Source organism: Anastrepha obliqua, chromosome 4 (assembly GCF_027943255.1).
Source record: "Anastrepha obliqua isolate idAnaObli1 chromosome 4, idAnaObli1_1.0, whole genome shotgun sequence".
Taxonomy (NCBI): Eukaryota; Metazoa; Arthropoda; class Insecta; order Diptera; family Tephritidae; genus Anastrepha; species Anastrepha obliqua.
Window position 1 is genome coordinate 7,558,042 of NC_072895.1, and position 21,283 is coordinate 7,579,324.

The window sequence follows — 21,283 nt, forward strand, 5'->3', positions numbered from 1 at the left end:
TTGAGGAATGGAATAAATAGACTCCCACCTCTTCTTTATCTCTACTGCTACTACAGATATCGTTAACCAGTGTTCCAACCCGGCCAGTCATGTAACCCATAATCCAGTGCGAATAATGCAAATTCGTTATTAAGAGTCTCAATAAGTTTCGTGTTCTTTGTTCTTCAAGTGATGGTGGTAGTGCGATCACTAGTATCCAATTTAAGTCTTCTAGCTAACCTAGCCTTCCCGCAATCTGTGAAAATAGGAAATCCACGGAATTTTGTATATCTCAACGCTTTCATTCAACTCTTGTCTGAGACCTTTTTCTCGCACAAACGTCAGATTGAATTCAATACAGATGAAATCCAGTCTCAAATTCAAGTTGCCATTGAGGTTAGATAAATTGCCAATGGTCCAATTTTCTTCAGCACCCAATGCTTATCCACAGACTCTTTAAATGAGTTATACATTAAAATTCAGCTGGCAACCGCTGCACGTCTCTGTAATTCTCGAATAGTTGTTCGATTCTAAGTCCCGCAATGGTGTCGAATAAGCGGCATATGTTGCCTGAAATCAGTACCGGTTTCCAAATAAATCTGGAACAATTTGAATTTTATCACTTGCACGGCTGATAAGTCTGTTCTTATTTGCATACATGCGCAAATTCTATGCACACATACATGTCTACGTACGTAGAAACTTTCGGCCCCTCAAAGTGAAATCTTCGCTTGCATGTGGACAGTTTTATTACCGTTAAATGCGATTTGTTCCCGCTTGCTGCAAATTTGCAAGTATCTCCATTTTCTTTCTTCGCTAATCTGTGCCATTTGCAAAACTTTACATTTTTCCATTAATTTCATTGTTTCCCGAAAAGGAATAACAGAAAATGTTCTTGCATATTTCGTTCGTTTCAGTTTACGTTCACTCATTTGTTTATGTGTAAATTTATGCAAAATTTCTAAAAGCCATTAAATTTTTTATTTTCTCTCAATAAACTGGCAGGTGTTTTATTTGCTCGTATCTGCATGTTTGGACGTGTGTATGTATGTAAAAATGTTTGTACGCTTGTATGAATTTGTATATGCGGGTGCCTTCCTGTTTATGGCGGTATGAGTAATATTTTTTTGACGCTATTGTGACAAAACAAAAGCGGCCGAACAACGTCATCAAACTTAATATTCCAACGATGAATGCTTGTGCTGAGTTGCGTATTTCTCACCGGCACACTTATACGAGTAGAATCACGTCAAAGTCGGACTTTGTAAGAAAATAAAGTAAATAATGACAGCGCTTAGCTCAAGTTTTATGTTGCGACGTTTTTTGTATTCTATCGGTTTTATAGGGTAATAATCAATTATTGGTTGATAAACAGTATGAGAAGCCGAAGCTTTCAATGCTTCCCTTGTAGTAGTAGTAGCAGTAGAAATAGTAATAGTAGTATTGGAAATAGTAGTAGAAGCAGTAGTAGTAGCATCCGCAAAGGATGCAAGGCGGCACAAATAACAGCAGGTGCGGCCCAAGGATCAATACTCCGACCTGAACATTGGAATACAAGCTACGATGAAATCCTTCGAATGAAGATGCCTGAGGACGTGCATCTACAGTCTGTGACAGAAAAATGGAAGCATTCATGAAGCATAAAAGATTTATATTTAAAATTGTGAAATGAAAGTATGTACAAAACTACGAATCGCAATTACTCAATAAGCCGTGTAGTCTCCATTGTTGTCGAGTATAGACTGGCATCTTCTTTAAACCGGTGTTTCTGTGTAGCTCGCCGACAAACTTGACGCACGAGTTGCTTTAAGCCATGAACTGGCCTTCCGGCAAGATGCGTTTTCATAGTTTCCCACACATTTTCAATGGGGTTGGCGTCTGGGGACTGGGAAGGCCAGTCCAATACTGTGACGCCATTTCCTTGTTTTGTTGCTTCTCAAAGTGTTTTTCTGAGAGCAGTGGTTTTCATGATGTGGGACGTTAGGATATATTCACCTCCTTCAGTCGACGTTCGATGGTGTTGATACTCACATCTATTCCCTTTTTAGCCAGAACTGATCGGCGTAGTCACAAAGAAGGGTCCCATTTAAAAAGTTGGACGATCGCTTTATCCTTCTTTTTTGTCGTCGTGCTTCAAGCCGCGCTCGGAAAAGTCATCAACATTTATGTACACTTTATACCGCTAATTCCACATCACAACAAACTTTTTTGATTTTTCAAACACTTTTGCAGCCGCGGCGTAAGAATGCGTGCATAAAAATACCGCCTCAAAACGCTTCGCGTACTTCTCACTCATTTTTGTTTGGTTGCATTTACGGAGAAGTTTCGAACGACACTAACCTGAGTTAGCACTGGCGTCGTAGCCCTTGAGTGGGACTATTATGCAACAAAAAGCAGAACGAAATATATCTTGAAGTTACAAGAAAAAAAAGATTATTTTCTTCTGACACAAACTGTAGTTGGATACCCAGACAGCATTGCAGTTATAATAATCGCTCGAGACTGACGAAGCCAAAAAGAAGTTAAATCAGGTGATGATCCGAGTACAGACATGGCTAGAGGACCGCGGATTAAGACTAATCACAGGGCAAACAGAGCTAATCCTTCTAACCAACAGGCGTGTCACATTAGAAGCTGATATGAAAGTACTCGTGCCATAAAAAGAGTGTTGAAATACCTAGGAGTGCAACTAGACTCAAGATTAACTTACTGGACGCACATACCTGTAAATCAAGTTGGCACAGAAGCTGCGGCATGTTAAGTAAGCTCATGGCAAATTCAGAGCATGCGGAAACTTTTAATAGACTCGATGAACTCGATTCTTCTAAACCGATGTGAAATTTGAGCAGATTGGTTAAGGGTGAAATGCCGGCAAAAAACTCTACAGCTTCCTCAAAGTGGCTTCTTCATACATCCTTTTTTTTATTTTATTTATTTTTTTTTTTTTTTGGTAAGGAGGTAGAGCTAAAAATGCCTTTGGCACCATATATCGTCCCCTTAGTATTAAAATAGCCTATACATTTTTTGATGTTTTGAGAAAATGAATTTCAAACTTTTTGTCGAAAGTAGCTCTCACTCAAATCTCGTTATGTCTGTAAATATTTATTATTTTTTGACTGACGTTTTGACCCACTTTGTGGAACTAGAATTTGACAAAATTTTGACCACATATAAAATCGACGATGAAGAATCTAAAAATTCAATAAAAAAATAATAGCCTATGAGCACATAGGCTATTGTTATACTAAGGGGACGATATAAGTAGTAACAGTCGTTACTTACACTAAAAACATCCCTCCTCTTCTCTTGAATTTTTTCTTCAGTGCTTCCGCATTGCTTCGAGATGGAGGCACAAGACGGTGTCCTAAGATGGGCATATTCGCTTAGCCATACAGCACCCAGGGTCGCGGCTACTCTTCAATATAAGTTTCGATTTCACGCCCCAACGTGATAATATCCTCAACGAAATTTGCGACGGAGTTCCATTTTTCTTCGCCTATCAGCATTTTCTCGATTATTTCTTCTGGTGTACATACACCAATAGTTCATTACATAGCTGTTTCCTCTGTGTTCAACATCTTGCATTTGAAGAAGGTAATGAAGGTACTGAATATATCTCCATAAATGCAATTTGGTAGCTTCACCTTTCCCATTCGCCGCAAATACTTGCGAATGGTCCTGTGTGTGGACAAAAACTGTGAGAGGTAATAGTTAACCTTATCGTGCTTTCTTTCCAATAACTTTTTTATATCGGGCTTTAATTCGCTGTTCATCTACCCCATTGTTCAGAGTTCCATCTTGGTTGGCAAAGTGAGTGCGTTAGATGTCGGAATGTCGGAGAAACATGGTCTGGGAATACCTGAGACGAATGGATTGGCAATGGCAAGGCTCGAAGTGTATATCTGCCATGGGAAGATCCTCATAAAAATCATCTGCCGTTCGGAGTTGGATTAAAACCGTAGGTCCCTCCATTTGTGGAACAACATCAAGACGCACGTCACAAAAAGAGTGGGAGGAGCTCGGACACTCTTTTTGACCCCTTGGTCAAACCACATTCAATTTTGCTAATTTATTTCTTGAGCTTAACTTTCATCTCTGTATCCAGATTGTTTACAATGGGTATCCAATTATAAGGCCAATTTTTGTATGAAAAATGGAAGTGAAGATTCAAACCACTACAAAATAAAGTTAGTTTTTCCGCTATTTTTTGTTGGTTGTTGGTGGTGCTACACTTTTTCTTCCATATAAAAAGTGTGGAGCATGTAGATAGGTGAAATGGTTGGAGTACCACTTTGGCACTCCCCAAGTAGCACCAAAGCGCCGTTTTGATATATTTATGAGACCGCGAACAGGCAGATATGTAAAGCCAGCCAGAGCTATTGATGTAATGGAGAAGATTGTTAGGATTTAGGGTGGAGTTCTGCCCCAGGCTGTCGAAAAAATAAGCACCCAGTCACCTTAATCGTATAATTACCAAACCTGGACATTTACAGAGAAAGTGCTCAACAGTATCCTTCTCTGAAAGGTTCCCACAGCTTTGCAATGTGTGTTAAATGGTTAACTTTTCTGCATGTGTACCGATCGTCCAATGACCGGTAAACACAAGTATGAGTTTCGAAATTGAATGGCGGCGAGTCCTGCATCTATTGTACTGGGGTCAAAGGGTTTAGCATACAGAAAAAGGGAGCTCCATCTCTGCTGCGCTGTGCTAAGTTGTGCACTTCCCTTTTAACCACAGTCAGGGTACTGTTGACCGGCTAGGGGATCTCTGAGACCAATTCGGTCGACCCCTTCCTGACAAGCTCATCAGTAATTCCATTTCCCTCTATTTTCCAGATCAGGGAAATGTTCCTCGCACATCCAAGAGAGTTTATTTTCTCCTTAGAGGAGTTTACTAGTTTCGTTCTGCACCATAGCGTCGTCAAAGCCTTGATCCCGGCTTGACTAACGGAAAAAATGTTAATATCATCCTCGCTCCCACGATCGCTAAGCATTTTGCATTGCTGTAGGATTGCAAAGACTTCGGTCTAGCAGTTTTAACGGGGAAAAAAAAGGGTTTGGTGATTTTATAATGAACGGTGTAAGTTTGGCCTCCAAACATTTACGTATTTCAAAATACTGAATGAATAAAAATGTATAGATTTTAAAAATAAAAAAATAGCACAAAAAGAAAAAAATTATAGGTACCAAATTGCCGCTTAAGACTTTCGCTTAGTGGTGCAATTTACCTTAAAATAATATAATAACACATCATATTTTATAACATCGTTTTTATTTACATACAGACACATATTTATAAGTTCGAGTATAATTACAGCTAAAAAGTGAAATCTCATCCATTTTGTATACTCATTCATACCCACGTTATTGATCAGGCGCAAGATGTGACTTTGTTTAACGACTGACTGACTGCACATCCACACATGAAGTGCAAAATTTTAAAACGAAAATATTTACTTGTTGTGTGATGCACATAAGTGTATAGATATGTATGGCTGTATTATACATTAGGGGGGCTTTGGAGCATATGCAAAAAAAACAGTTGCATAAATTTTATATCATAGAAACTCCTTAATTTGAGCTGGATCTAATTGAAATCAGCTCTTAAAGTAAAATCAAAATGATTAATTATGCATAATTTTGTAGTGGAAATTTTAGCAAAACCGTTAATTAGCCATTTGGAAACCTTATTTTTTTTAAACTAGAGAAAAAGCCATTTTTTAATAGACACTATAGTGACTCTTTCTTCCTCTTCTTGCCCTACTTACAGTCGCTTGTTTCAGCCAAGATCACAAACGTTCGCCAATTGCCGTTCTTCTTTGTAAAAGTTTTTTATAGCGACTGCAGACAGGTCCCTGTAAATTGGTACTTCCGTTGTATTCGCGAACGCCTGTCGAACCACGGATGCCGTATTGAGTAATCTTTGCATAGGACCCTGCCGTCCATATTTATGGTATTGACACTCGTTTTGCATGCTATATCGACGTCATTGTAAAGCTCATACAGTTCATCTCTCCAGCTTCTTCGATGTCCAACACTCGTGAAGACAGAAGCCACAAATCTTGTCCCAATTATTTTTCTCGCTTCTCCGCATAGTGAAAAGATTTTTAGAGGTGTGCTACGTAGCAGACCGTTATTTGGCTCTGAGCGAATTCGACAGAATCAGCTGATTGGCTGGCGTCAATAGGGTCACGAAGTTGTTTGTTTACGAAAAAACTGAGATTGTGTTAGTGATATACGAAAAAATGAACCAATGACAATACTTCATTACCATCTGAGCAATGCCCGACTGGAGGAGTGTTTGAAATTACGGTGAAATTATCATGCAGAATTCGGCTGTAGAATCTCCCAAGTGACATGGCAGCCAAAGTTTCCCTCACCTTTTTTTTTACTCTTGCTATCCTTGTTTGACATTCTTGACGTTTGTGAGTCCATACCATACATACTCGTACCAGTGCATAGAAGAACGGGCAAAATAAGAGGTTTCCCAAGTCTAGTTTGTATGCGTAACTGATTTTTACCTGCCGATCTGGAAATAGTCCCTCTTGGCAAGAGATATCTTTCGTTTCATTTTAAGGCTAACATATTTTTGGCGCTTATGTTAGCTTCTCTTAGAGTTATTGATTGTTGCTAGGGGTTTAACTACTCGTTCATCTACTTCTCTTGCTGGACAGAGCCCGCTAAGTGTGGCTTGAGCTGGCTCGAAAAGGTTCTTATCAATTTATTCGTAGCTGTTGGTCATGTTCAATGCCTTTCTACATAGCCAAGTGATTCTTGCAAGCTACCAAATTTAGACATAGCGTCTGATAGGTAACTTTTCTTCATTATCTTAAAATTTGTGTCGAAGTCCACAATAAGAGTGTGAATGGCGATGAATTCCTAAAAAAATCTTTTCCAGCATGTGGAAATCTGGTCCAGGCATTTATCCAGTTATCATTACCATTTACTCACCTTAAACGATATATGTATATTATATTTCTAATATAATACCATGTACTTAAAAAAATGATGACTTTTGTGGACTTAATCATCATCATCATTTGGCGCTACAGCTCTGTGTGAGCTTTAGACTACTGCACAAAATGTCTCCATTTGACCCGATCCTTGGTTGTTTCGCTCCAATTGGTGACCTTGAGTTTCCTCATGTCGTCTTCTAGTTCGTCAATCCATCTTGGTCTTGGTCTGCCTCTGCTTTCATTGCAAATGTTTTATCGTCAATTACTTTTCGTTGAGCTCTCGTGGGGTCCATTCTCATGATATGGTCTAGCCATCTTAGTCTTTGGGCTTTGATGAACCGCACACCATTTCCCCCTCTTATAAGTTGGTACAGTTCATGGTTCCATCTTATACGCCACTCGCCGTTGCCTTTGACTGCACCGAAGATTTGCCTCAAAATTTTTCTCTCGAGTACTTGGAGCTTGTTTTTGTCTTTTTCACTTATTGTCCAAGACTCCGATCCGTAGTAAAGAACTGGTCGGACTATAGACTTATACAGCGAAGTTTTGCAAGGTCTGTTCAGCAGCTTCGATTTAAAGAGTTTAATAAGTGAGTAGAGTGCTCTATTTGCTGCTTGTATTCTCTCTTCGATTGTAATGCTCATTGCGTTGTCGTGGTTTAGTTTATACCCCAGATACGTGACAGTTTTCACCGCTTCAAACTCATATGTCGCGGTTTTGATTTGTGGACTTGAGGGTTCTCTTAATTCTAAATTACTAATTGTAAATCGTTGGTGCACGCAGGGTTATGGACCACAACTTTGATCTTTACCTTGGCTAAACGTCATTGGCCTTTGCGGTTAGGTTCGCTTTTGCATATTCTATGCAATTTCTTTTCACCTTAACTGCTGACGGAGAACGTCGCATAACTCTGCGAGCGCAAGCAAATGAAAGTATACCTGTGGGCAAAAAGTAAGGTGAATTTATTTGTTAAACTTCGCGGGATTAAAATTTCGCTCTAGTTATTTTTTTCATGAGTTGGCAGCACTGATAATAACATCTGGGCCAACTTTCATGTGAATGTCATTATCAGCAATATATTTACGCTTGTGTTTACCAAACGACCAAGAGTGCATTTTTCGATTTTTACAATGTCTGATTTGATTGAGCAGAGAAGTGCCATCAAATTTCGTTTGCGGAATGAAATTTCGGCTGCGGAAACGTTTAGCATGTTGCAGAAGGCATTTAGTGATTCGACCATGTCGCAGAGAAATGTTTGTAAGTGGTACAAACACTTCAAATAGGGTCGAGAACGTGTTGATGACTTGGAGCGCTCCGGACGACCATCGATGTCAACAGATGACCAACACGTCAATAAAGTGAAGGAGTTAGTGCTCAAAAATCGTCGGTTGACTGTTAAAGACCTTACCCTTACCCCAGAAGGATCTGTGAAAGCCATTTTGAAAGACCATTTGGGCCTACGAAAAGTCAAATCTCGTTTGGTACCGAAAACTCTCAATTTCTTGGAAAAAGTCGTCGCGTTGATGTGTGTGAAACAATGCTTTCAGACTATCAGGACAAGCTTACGACCCTGAAACAACCGACCAATCAAGCGAATATAGTGCTAAAGGCGAGGCCAGACCGAAAAGAGCACGTCAAAGTCGTTCAAAAATAAAGGTCATGATGACAGTTTTTTTCGATTTTCGTGGTGTGGTACACTATGAATTCCTTCCACCTGGCCAAACTGTTAATAAGGAATATTATTTGAGCGTTAAGCATCGTTTACGTCAAACAATTCGTCTAAAAAGACCAGAATTATGGGCCAACAACTCTTGATTTTTGCATCACGATAATGCACCGTCTCACACTGCACTCGTTCTTCGTGACCATTTCGCCAAAAATTCCACGCATATCGTTCCGCAACCACCGTATTCGCCTGATTTGGCTCCGTGCGACTTCTGGCTATTCCCAAAACTCAAGAGACCACTCCGGGGAACGCCTTTCGAGTCGATTGAGGAGATAAAAGCTGAATCGAAGAAGGTGCTAATAGCTATCCGGAAATGGACTATTTGGCAGGTTTCGGGGATTGGAAAAATCGTTGGCATAAGTGTACGAGTATTTCATCGAGAGGGGATTATTTTGAAGGGATGAAATTGATTTACAAGAATAAATAAAGATTTTTCATTTTACAACCAAATTCACCTTACTTTTTGCCCACAGAGTTATATCATTAAATTATATGTTGTAAATTTTATGATTAATTTGAAAATTCCGAAGTATTTTTAGTACGAAATTGAATAAAGCTAAAAAGTGCAGACTGACCGCCGTTTTTCTTCACCAGTCAACAAGCTTAATGAACAATTTCGTTTCCTATTCCAAGATTTTAATTTTCATTCCAGCAGTTTGATATATCAGACTTGCTTTTTACTTTTTATTATAATTTTTACCAATTTTATACCTACAAATTTTTATTCGGCTGATGAATCTTTTCTGTAGCTGCTCATTTTTGACGCTCGACGCTTCACAAACTCTTGTCTTTCTTGAGCCAGTGCCAAAATAAAAATGATCCGTCATGCAGACTGCGTCAGTTGTGTGGTCAGACGAGAATCGTTTATTCTATTATAAATCAGCCTTATCGTCAATTCCACGGGAACAAATCGTTCGTGCAAATTTCAATACAAAGCAGAAGGAAATTTTGCTCCTGTAAGTTATAGGAATATTTGTTCATATGGAATTCACGATAAGGCTGAAGTTCTCGTCTTACCAGCCAACTAATGCAAACGGCGCAGGAGGAGGCTCATTCACGTAAAAAAAGAGATCAGTCTTCCTATAAATTGTGCTTAAGTTCCTAATTATTTGATTCCAGGGGCGACCAGCGCACTTATCTAATTGTGCATGCGTCTTACAAACTTTTCGCCTCCGATTTTGGACAGCTTCGACTATTGGCTTCAGTGAAATGGTTGTTTTGAAGCTCGATTTATTGCTATTTTCGTTTGTTGTTGCAGAATACACATTCCCCTACATGTACGAAGAATGCTGCTGGGGTGACAGCCTCGTCGTCCAGATATAAGTCCGGGTCATTCTGGTAACGCACCTTTTCTTGGTCGAGAAGGGACCTCATCCCTTAATATTGGTTTTAATGCTTTATAGTCACAATCTTTACTATGCATTCTGAAGGTTTACTCTGAATTTCTATACCAAACTTCCAACCTTTTCTCTTTTCTGCAGGAACTTGGCACGGTGCTGAAACCATTTTAGGTATGTACCTTATTTTTGAAAACAATTTTCAGGCAGCATTCCTGTCAGCCAACATATGCATCAAACCCTTCTCGTTCACGTTTTTTCCTCTCTTTTGCGCAATATAAAAGGGCATTCGTTGTTTTAAGATGCATCTGCTTCTTGTTGCCTCTTTTCTGTTACTCTGTTTTCGTTTTTAATTAAAAAAACTGCTAACTGCCACAAGTCCCATCTAAATCGATCCAGCTCGCGACTGATAGATGATAAAACCGAAATTTCTATGTTCATCTTAAAATTAAGTCAAATTAAATTTTCTGTTCTAGCAATTGCAACTCTTGTTATGTATGCCATAACGCACATACAGGCACGACTAGACATGCATACTTTATTTACAACTTTGCCTATTTTCTCATTTATTTCGCTTCGAACTATTGTTGCACAATAATTTATTGTAGCCGTATAACTGAAGGAATACACTGACTCATACAAATTTAGGGGACAATTGGATGTGAGAAAAAATTTTCTACGGTTTTTTTTTTGTTTTGTTGAGAAAAATTGCTTGAAAACTGTATTACGCTGATATGACAAAGTGTTTCCTTTCTCACGCGCAATGAATCAAAGTCATTTACAGCTAAAATTAGTAAGACAGCTTAAAATTGACAATGATATACATTTTTTGCTACATAATTTAATATTTCTGCTAAAAATATACTTCACGTGGCTCGAAACTTCAAACACACATTGAAGAAAATATTTCATATACACTGCGTTAAATAACTATAGCACAGGCACTTACGAGTATTGGCAAGTTTTGACAATTTATTGGTTTCCCATTTTAATGGTAACAAAAACCATAAAAATACAAGTTTCTAAATTTAATTTAAAAAAATTAGAAATATTTTGATCGAAATTTCACATTTTTTAACCAGTCTTCTTGATTGGCGCGATAACCGCTTAAGCGATTTTAGCCGAGTTTCACAAAGAGTGCCCGTCATTTCTTTTTCGTGTTAACCGGCGCCATTTGGACACACTAAGTGAAGCTAAATCCTCCACTGGATCTGCTACCACTTGTATCCATTCAGACGACATGACCCGGCCATCCATCGTCTATGATACTCGCCGTCACCAAGGTGCAAGGGTCCAAAAATCTTCCGCAGAACCTTTCTCTCAAATATATCCAAAAGACACTTCATCGGATATTGTTATCGTGTGTCGATTCTCCTTTCATGGGTATTTTCCTCTTTTCCAAGATTTAGCGTATAGTGAATATTTGGTCGATGGTAGACTTTCCAGGTCTGAAGCCACACTAATAACGTCCAATCAGTTGGTTGACGGTGGGCTTCAGCCTTTCACACAATACGCTCGCTAGAGCCCTATAGGTGATATTTAGAAGACCAATCCCGCGGTAATTGGCACAAATTGCAGGATCGCCCTTCTTATGGATTGGGCAGAGCACTTTTAAATTCCAATTGGCAGGCATGCTTTCTTCCGACCATATTTTGCATAGGAGCTGATGCTTTGCCAGCTCCTCCCCACTATCTTTGAATAGCTCATCCAGCAGTTCGTTAGCTCCCGCTGCTATGCTGTTCTTTAGTTTCTTTAGTTATTGCTATTTTCACCTCGTTATAGTCGTGTAACGGACGAACAGTATTGTCCGCAATGATGGGAGTATCGGGATTTTCACATTCTCTGTGACATGAGCAGTTGACACTATTTAACAAGTTCACAGGTGTTCCCTCCATCATTTAAGTCTGGTCTCGAAAATTTCTGTTAGCTGCCAAATTTTCGGGAGTTTGTCCCATTGGCCAGCATGTCAAGTTGCTCGCACTCTTTTATTTCGGCCTCTTGTTTTTTTTAATTCTGGTAATACGTCTCTCCTCTCGCTATAAAATTGCAACCCTTACATTTTCTAAAATTAAATTTGTCGAATATTTTTTAATTTGTGCAAAGTTTAGAAATCGGTTTTCGTTGGAGAATCAGAAATTCGAAATATGAAATTTTTTTCAAAAAGCATTTTTTTTTTTCAAAATTTTTTTTCAAATTTTTTTTGTCCAAATTTCTCATTTTTTTTTAATTATATAATTTTTTTAATTTGCACAAAGCTTGAAATTTGGATTTTAATAGTGTTTGTAGGCGAATAAATTATATTTTCATAAAAAATTAATAAAATAAAACTTGTTTTTCGTTGTGTCAAAAATTGTCCTTAAGTCCCTGTGCTTTAGTCCTCTGTTTGGTACCACCAAGCTATTACCAGCTATTACTCTTGTCACATTTTCCAATGAAAGCTAAAATTTCCTCGCGCCTGTAGTAGTCATCAATTCCATGATTCCAATGTAAACATTTAGCCTGAAAGTGCGGCGAAGTCCGTGGCAATGGCATATGTAATTATATTATTAACCACAATTTCCACTCATCTCCTAAATCATCTTCCATGCCGCATGCCATTTGCCGCTCATACATATCATATACACTCGCACGGGTGCACTTATGGATAATACATAAACACACACATACATACTTACACAAACTTATGAAGACCATATGGCTGGCCATCATCCATCGCATCCGTATGCAATAAACCTTAATTATGGCTTAATCCATGCGTCGTGCGGATATGTGCCCCTACATACACAAATACATACATCCATACACACATTCAAATATGGGTACATATAGACGTAGTTTTTTATTATCATTCCATACATGAGCACCAGCTCAATATTCAATACTTCATTTGTCATGAGCCAGTCAACTTTTCAACAATTGCAGAAAAATGCCGCTTTACAAGTGGTCGATCGGGGTCGGTTGGTTGGTTGGATGGCTGGTGGCCGGTGGCTGGTGGCATTCAACATGAGTCATGCATCAAATTCAAGTAGCACATAAATTGCTTTCATAGTTCACAATTTTCTTCTACACTTTTTGAACGACGGCAATGAGCTCAGCTTTAATAAGAAACAAAATTACATTAATTAACTCGAAGCAAGAAAGGCGATCAATCGACGCTGTTGGCGATTTTTTTTTGTGTTTTTTTTTGTATATGATATTGCTTTAGAGTAGTTGCGCACATTTTGCCAGTTGAAAAATTAATGCCAGCGGTCGCCTGTAAGTTCCAGCTTCGTAAGTGGAAAGGTTAAAGTTAGCCTTTTATTTCTTATTTCCAGAATTGGAAAAAAAATTGTATGCGTGAAACTTAACTTTTTGCATCCAAATATATACTGCGACTTATTACTTTAGCTCGTCTATTAGGTTTAAAAACAGTGTTAAAATTAAAAATGTTATTTCTTAATTGAAATCGTTGCTAGAGAGTGTAATTTTGCCTCATTTTTTGCCGCATATTGACAGCAAACCAGATATCCTGAGGACAAACTGAAACTCAACCAAACAACAAAAAAACTACATCAGCAAATCCATTATCATATTGGCATTACAGTCCGGGGTGGACCATTGCCTCCTCTACAATAGACAGTCATTATTCTCGATAGCCCGCTCGACTTCCGCTCATTCTTAGGTCGTGTCCATACCACCGTATTCTAAGCGACTTTATAAACCGCATTACATTTCGTTCCGCGATTAAAACATTTAGCTCCTGGTTATACCGTATAAGGTATGTATCACCTTCTAATCGTATAGGGCCGAATATTTTTCTGAGAATTTTTCTTTCAAATCGCATCAGTAAATTCACGTCATTAACTTTAAGGACCCATCTTTCAAAGCCGTAGGTGCGAATCGGTCATATTATTAGTTTTCTACATCTGGAGCTTTTGTTCCTTTGATATCAAGGAAGGCTTCATAAGTGTGATATGAGAGTATTCTCTGCTAGTTGGCTGAATACGGTCTTGTATTGATAAGGACGAATCCTTATTTATGCTGAACACTACGCTTAAGCATTTAAGCTCTTACCTGAGCTCAATAATATAACTTTCAGCAAATTCAGACATTCACAAATTATGATTTCAATCGATTTCTTAGTGGTCTAACATCTACTAAATCTACTGACTCCAAAACCAAATCAGCAAAAAACAAATTGCAGAAAATCTTCGTAAAACCTTCTCTGCCAATGATGGACCTGAAGAAATAGTCACTGCATCAAATTGAATTGAGAGTGATATCAGCATTGAGCCTCTTAATAGTGAAGAAGTAATGAGCGACATTTTCAAAATGAAAGCCAAAAAACTCAACTGATTGTGAGCGCACAACTGCGAAAATACTTCAGAGATTGCCCAATAGTTATGTTACTTATTTGTCTGAATTAATTAATTTGTGTTTTTTTTTTTCTGTTAAAAGATGTTCCTGTGGACTGGAAGCTCTCTCATCCGAGGCTTTGTACATCTGTTCATTGGAGAGGGTTTTCTGGGGTTCGGAAGCTCCCTAGAGGATACTTGGGTTAATCTCGCAAGTTGTGAGCTGCTTGAACCATATATATAATGGAAGAATCGTTCTGGGAAGTCCTCCATCCTCCTGGGTCATGTCGTCCGAATGGATACAAACGCTCCGGCTCTGAAAGTATTCGATTCGGTACCAGTAGTTGGTAGCATAGACAGAGGAAGGCCTTCTCTGCGTTGGAAAGATCAGGTGGAGAAGGACTTGGCTTCACTTGGTGTGTCCATCTGGCGCCGGTTAGCACGAGAAAGAAACGACTGGCGCGCTTTGTTAAACTCGTACCAATTAAGTGTACTGGAAGACACCAGAAGTAATTATGAGTCTGAAAGCCGGAAAATCGCCAAATAATGTGTCTTCATACCGACCTATAGCTCTGCTATCAATGCTGTGCAAACTCTTTGAACCACTGCTGTTAATTCGAATGCTGCCGATTATAGAAAAAAAGAATCCAACTCATGAATATAGCTTTCGCAATGATCACTCAGCAGTCGACCAAGCTCAAGTTATTGAAACCATAGGGTCTGCAATGGAGGAAAGCAAATTATGCGTAGCGTTGCTCTTTGACGTCCCGCAGGCGTTTGACAAAGTTTGGGATACGACTCTTCTCCACAAGTTAAAATTGCTTTTGCCTAGGGAATATTGCGAAATCCTTTCTTCGTACCTGGATGGCAGATACTTTTGTGTCACGCTCGACAACGCCTGCTCTTCATTGCACAAAGTAAGAGCGGGGGGCCTCAATGAAGGTTCTCTCCTACATTTTTTACATACGCCTGACGTCGCAGTCCATGAACATGTTTGTGGTCATAACCAACAGTTCGCAGCCATAAGTTGATATTGGTATTTTTTAGGGTCTTATAGATTTGCAGCTTACTATACACCACCATGAGAACAGTTTGTTTTTAAGCCGTTTAAGATGTCAAAAGTAACTTCAGTTGGCAGCTTGGATTCTATTGCTTACGCAGATACGCGCTAAAGTTTATGCCCAGGTATTTAAAGGTTTCCACTTTTTGAAAAGTATGTGACGAACTTCCAGGTTGCTGTAGCGGATGGTATTATTTGATTTTAGGATCAATTTTTTTCGCAAATCTCCATTCTTAGACAAATCAAACGCAAAAAGTGGCGATCGATAGATCACACATTGAGAAAATCACCAGATAGCATCACCAGAATGGCACTGGACTGGAACCCGCGAGGGAGCAAAGGTCGCGGTCGACCGAAAAACACTTGGAGAAGGTCGATGCTGCGCGACAGCTCATGAGACGGTGCAAAAACAACAGCACAGAACTGTGTACGATGGAAGAGTCCTGTCGAGGCCTTATGATCCCGAGAGGAGTGAACAGGGAAAACAAAAAAAAAATGAGTTTTAACGCGCAGTCAGCAAGTGCGCATAGATTTCGTAAGCATAGCTAGAGATCCGAATGCTCTTTGTGAAGAAAGTTACACCAGGGTCGATTTCGTAGATGACAATGACTAAAATCCAACTAAACATCATAGTATAAATAGATATCATATCTTCTTTCTTGATACGAGTTGTAACATCGGAAGAATCCGCAGTTTTTCCTGTTATCAGATACCGTTCCTACCAAGGTCATAGATACCAAAGACGCGAGTTTCATTGGTTCACCTTGGAATTTTCTTTCTGTCGATGCTGTTGAAAGTTTTTTTAAAGTCTACAAATAGACAATGGATGTCAAACTCATGTTAATAAAACTTTTCGAAGAGTTGGTACTTGCGAAAAACTGATCTGTTGTTGATCCATTGGCTCGAAATCCACATTGATCATCATCACCATCGTAGCATCACAGTTCGGGGTTAACCATTGCTTCCGTTACCATTCGACTCCACGTAATTCGGTCATCAGCTTTTCGTATGATATCAAATATGCCTATAGCTCCGAAGTCGCCCTCAATGCCAACTCTCCATTGTTTGCCCGACCGGCCACTTCTTCCGTCGCCCTGTGGATTTGTTTCAAAAATCCACATTGATACTCGCCCAGAATGTCCGCTGCCACAGGATTAATTCTCTCGACGAGTATATTAGTGAAAATCTTGTATGCAGAGCTTCAAAAAACTATACTTCTGAAGTTTTTGCAGTCGCGTTTGTTTTCTTTCTTATGAATCAGAATAACCACACCTCGTAAATTCCAAAGTCGTTCACTTTTCACGACTCCGAGCCTTTACTGCCCAGCATCACATGCATATAATACATAAGTATTGGTACGAGCATCCGTCTTAAAAGTGGTCGGTCGGTCATCATGCAAACAAAATCACGCTATTTCTTCAAGCGAAACCCTTGTTCCATTCCCTTTAGTTTATATTTCGACGCTTTGTCCCATAGAAAAATATAAATTCCATTCCGTGCAGTAGTAATTCATAAATTGAAGTATTAAGCGCACCACGCCTACTTGTTTGCGTGAACGACTATATACATACATATGCACATATACACATGCACAGCTTGATTTGTTAAATAATTGCTGGCTAATTAATTGCTGGGAGCAATAGCGCCGGTCTTCCACTTGCACCATTTTCCACATGAAATGCAGTTTCGCTGTCGTTTGAGCTTCATACAAATAATGATTACTAAATAACAGAAACAAATAAATGATCTAATGAACGTAATTTTTTGTTTGTTTTGTTTTTGTTATTTATTTATTTTTTTTTTTTTGTTTTTTTTTTTTGTACCATTCATGATTCATAATACTGGCTCATATACCTAATATGTTTGTATGTACATGCCAACATTCAGAGGTTTTAATTTTAAGATAATTTGAATTCCAGATTTTCAGCACAATTTGTCTTGTCCCACTTTGTATAAATACCCTGCAGAGAAATGCCAAGCTACTCAGCAAACATTCTAGTTCATGAACTGGTATTTGATGGAAGCAGTCACATTCGAATGTGACTAGAATTTCACCAGTTGCAAAATCACAAATCAGAAGTGTATGCACAACAAATACCATCTTGAGCAAGAAATTCCCGAATATATTCAGAAAATTCAAAATACAAGTTTATTCCTCAAAACTGATATTATGACCTTCAAAGTACTACCCATCAACTGTAACTCATTTCGACCAGTGTTTGATTCAGCTGCCGGTAAATTTATGGTACGCTATTTTCGATATAGCCATCAGAGCAATCTTTGATTTTTCCATTACTTCCTTCCGGCTGTTGAAACGCGACACGTTCCCCGTAGTGGTTTTTTAACTCGATCAAACAGAAAAAAATCGCAGGGAGCCATATCAGGTGAACTCGATGACTATTGGATGGTATTCAGTTCGTTTTTGGCACGGTGCATTAGCATGGTGCAACATCCACGAGTTCTGTTTCCACAAATATTTTCTTTTTTGCCGACGTCTCAAAACGCCCACATAACAGCCTTTATTCACTGTCTGATCTTCTGATAAAAATTAATGGTGTACAATACCATTGTAATCCCTAAAAACCGTGAGCATCACTTTCTTCTTTGACTGCAAACGATGTGGTTTTTTTTGGCCTTGTTTCATTCGCAGCTCGCCACTCACTGGCCTGATGTCTGGTTGGCGTATCGTACTCATAAATCCACGTCTCGTTGCCAGTAATGAGGCGTTTGATGAATGTTGGGTCGGATTCAGCCTCGGAAATCATATCTCTGGCGATATAAACGCGGTTCTTTGTTTGCATGAAATTCAGGTTCACGGGAACCAACTTTGGAGCAACACGGCACAAACCCAAACGTCTGTCAGCTCTTGATGGCTAATTTGCGGTTATTGATCAATTTTTCTTTCACTTGCCACTACGTTCGTCATCCTCGTTAGGAGCGTTCATGCCACTCGTAAGCCTTCGTTACTGCTTACGTTAGAGCGTCACCTGGCGGTTATTTCTGAAACTTTTTCATCAAGGTGGCATTATTCTATTATTCTTTTATTCTACAGTTAAATAGGAGGGCTTCAGGTGTTAAGAAATCATAAGAATTGGACAAATGTTGATGGGCTCAATCATTTGTTTTTCTGTCTATAATAAACTAGTAAGTTAACTGGTTCAATTCTGTTACATAGACTGACAACTGGAGTTTCGTAGGTCAATACTAATAAAATACATTTTTGCCAACTTCTCACTGATTGTTTTTAAAGTTTATTTTATTAATTTAGTCAAAAGTTTGAAGTAGCAAATCTATGTTTACTTAAAAATATGGAAAATGAGATGCTTGAGTTGAAGAGTTTAACATCGAAATGCTTCAAATTCTGATCGATTGAGGTTCTCGGCTAGTACGTACCTATATTACCAAGCCTTTGACCGGTTAAATTAATATGTGAGTAACACTATGCGATTATTTAGTGGCTACTGAACCAGACTTTGATAATATTCTCGGAAAGTATAGCTATCCAGTAATAAAACACTCGATAGATATCCAAAAATTAACTATATTTTGTTTTACAACCTACTAAAGTTTGCATGAACTGTGGGAAAGAAAAGAGGCGATTGAAATATGAAAAAAACTTGTTGACTCAATGCAACGCCGTTGTGCTGCAAAACCAAAGAATAAGGGTCATGCAAAAAAATACTAATTGAAATACCAAACAAAATCCCATGTAAAAATAAAAATTAAATCACCATCATATAAAAGTTTGGTCAAAATTTTTCATACAATTTGTTACACTACTAAGTTTTTGACCGCTCAAAATTCGATGTAGTTTTTCTAAATATAATTTTACCTTACTGAAATAGGTTAATCGTTGAATTTTTTTGGGATTTGTTTTGTTTGACATTTGGGCTATAAGAGGGAAAAAATAAAATTTTTTATAAAAGCGATTACACGCACTTTTTTTAACTCATTCCATTTTACATATGTGCACTACTAAGATTTTGACCGCAGCTGTATATCAAACTTTTAAGATTTTTACAAAATTCAGATAAGTGCAACAAATTTTCATCAAAATCTCATACTTTTCAATCAAACAATTCTTACCAAAATTTCGAGCCGGCAATTTTATAACCTATTGAATAATAATAATGAAAGATAATAATCTAAGGATCTATATCTATATCTATAAGGATCAAATTTACATAAAAATCTCAAACTTTTTAATCAGAATTAATAAAAAAATTTCGAGCGGGATAGAAAAGTGCAAATTTTAAGTGGCAGAAATATCTCGTTGATTTAAAAAAATGTTTTCGGTGACTGCTATTTTCATTCACACAACAAGTGCAATTTATAAATATTTTTTTTATTTTTATTTTTTTTTTCAAACGGTCCTGCGCACAATAATTTATATATGGAATAAAATCAAGGCGTATTCATTGAAGGTGGTGGTACTAGACCAACAACAATGTTTTGTAAGTTTGATTGTCTCGGCAAGATATTGGTAAAGTAGAAAACAAAAAATTAATTCACATTGTTTTATTCTGTGCTGACAGCTACATGGACACAGCGAAAGAAAAACAACAAATCAGCTGATTTACCAACACCACCTTTAATAGATACGCCTTGAATAAAATGCTAACGCTGTCAGAAAAAAATACTAAAAATCCAAATCAAATTTTTACAAATCGGAAAAATAGCTCATTATTATTTCTTTATTTTCATTGTACATTTTTATTGTATAAAGTCTTTTCCCTACAAATAATAGTAATAATGATTATTTTATTTTCATTATTTAATAAAGGGTGGTTAAATTTCAAGGGCCGATGTTGAATGTGAACCACACCTAAACGTCAACGACACCGTTGGACTTCTTTCTTTGGGGTTATTTGAAAGAAAAGGTGTACGTCGATAAGCTAGCAACAATTCAAAAGCTAAAGGATGAGATAATTCGACATATTAACAGCATAGAATGTGAAGAGTTGTCTATTACAGAGTTAAAATATTAACAATTTCACTCTCTGACTGACCTTATTGTCTTACAAATGCTTTTCTGCAAAAAATAGTAGAGATTTCGCTGAACCATATAATAATGTGGAATGCATAGTAATGAAAAATTAACAAAAAAATATATATCGGCAAAAATTAAATCCACTAAGACTCTTTAGAACTTGAAGTTCATGCTAGCATTTCACAAATAACGTCATCGCGACGACACAATTTCAATGAACCACAAATGGAGTGAAGCAGTAAACGGTCATAAAACCAACATAAAACAAACACACTTAAACTAACTTTTAAATAAGCGGGCAGACAAATAGCTAGTCAACAAGACATACTCACATACACACGCCGCTGAACGTACAGACCAAGTGACTATAAAACCACAGCAAGCATGAGGAGGGGCGCGAGCGTAGGAAAAAAGAAATGGTTTGTTGAAAGAGTTCGAAGACCACAAGGAACGCGATGGATTCTACTCGCAGCAATGAGAATAAAATATAAATAACTTTAGCAGCATAAGATGTACATATGTATGTATGTATGTATGCACAAGTATGTATATGCCGATAGGCGCTTTTAGTTACATACACACGGATAATAAATAGCAACAGCAGCAATATAAGGCTTTTATAGCGCAAAGATATTAAACACCAAAAACAACAAACACATTAACCAATTGAATTCTAGCAACAGGCCACATCAGTTGCAGCAGCAGCAGTGATAGTTCCAGCCACAGCATCGCCAGCAGCAGCAACAGCAACAGCAGCAGCGGCAGTGAGGTGGTGCCGCTGTGGGAGGCAAAAAGTAACATAGTGAATACCGCTGACTGCTTACAGAATTCCATTATGTGGGTACTGATGATATGCAGGTTTGTGTGTGTGCGTGTGCATTGTTGTGCTGTGATACTGTTT

General features: G+C 38.1%; 1 protein-coding gene across 1 annotated transcript in view; it reads left to right on the forward strand.

The window, feature by feature from the left end:
• LOC129244964 (uncharacterized) overlaps window positions 1–21,283 on the forward strand; it is a 56,690-nt gene that overhangs the window by 34,576 nt on the left and 831 nt on the right. The gene's annotated exons all lie outside the window — the stretch shown is intronic.